The following is a 454-nucleotide window of genomic DNA, read 5'->3' on the forward strand; positions in this document are numbered from 1 at the left end:
GTGCTGAACAGCTCCGGTGTGAGGTTTGCAGACGCCAGCCTGAACCCCTGTTCCTACACCCCACACCATGCACTGGGATGGGGGGCTCAGCCATGAGCATGATCTGGGACTAGGTCCAGCAAGGAGGAGGTGATGAATGTGTCCATCAGTCTGTCCCCCACCTTGTCCTGTGAGACCTTTCACTGTCCCTGGGGGTGACAGGCTGGTTGCTGCCAGCCCCATGCATGCTCATCCAAGGGGAACCCCCCTTCCTGTTCTGGAGATGGGGTTGGGATTCTGCTCCCTGTTACTTGGGGGTGTTGAGGTGTGACATGCTCTGGGGAAGCAACTCCCATCCCCTCTGAGCGCCTCCAGACCACCATCACACCCCATCGCCCTCTCCACGGGGCACCCCCAAAGTGAGGCATTGGGGTGGGTCCTCCATCACCCACCCACCCTCCTTCTCTCTGCCCCC

Source organism: Nestor notabilis, unplaced genomic scaffold, assembly GCF_000696875.1.
Source record: "Nestor notabilis isolate BGI_N333 unplaced genomic scaffold, ASM69687v1 scaffold23874, whole genome shotgun sequence".
NCBI lineage: Eukaryota > Metazoa > Chordata > Aves > Psittaciformes > Psittacidae > Nestor > Nestor notabilis.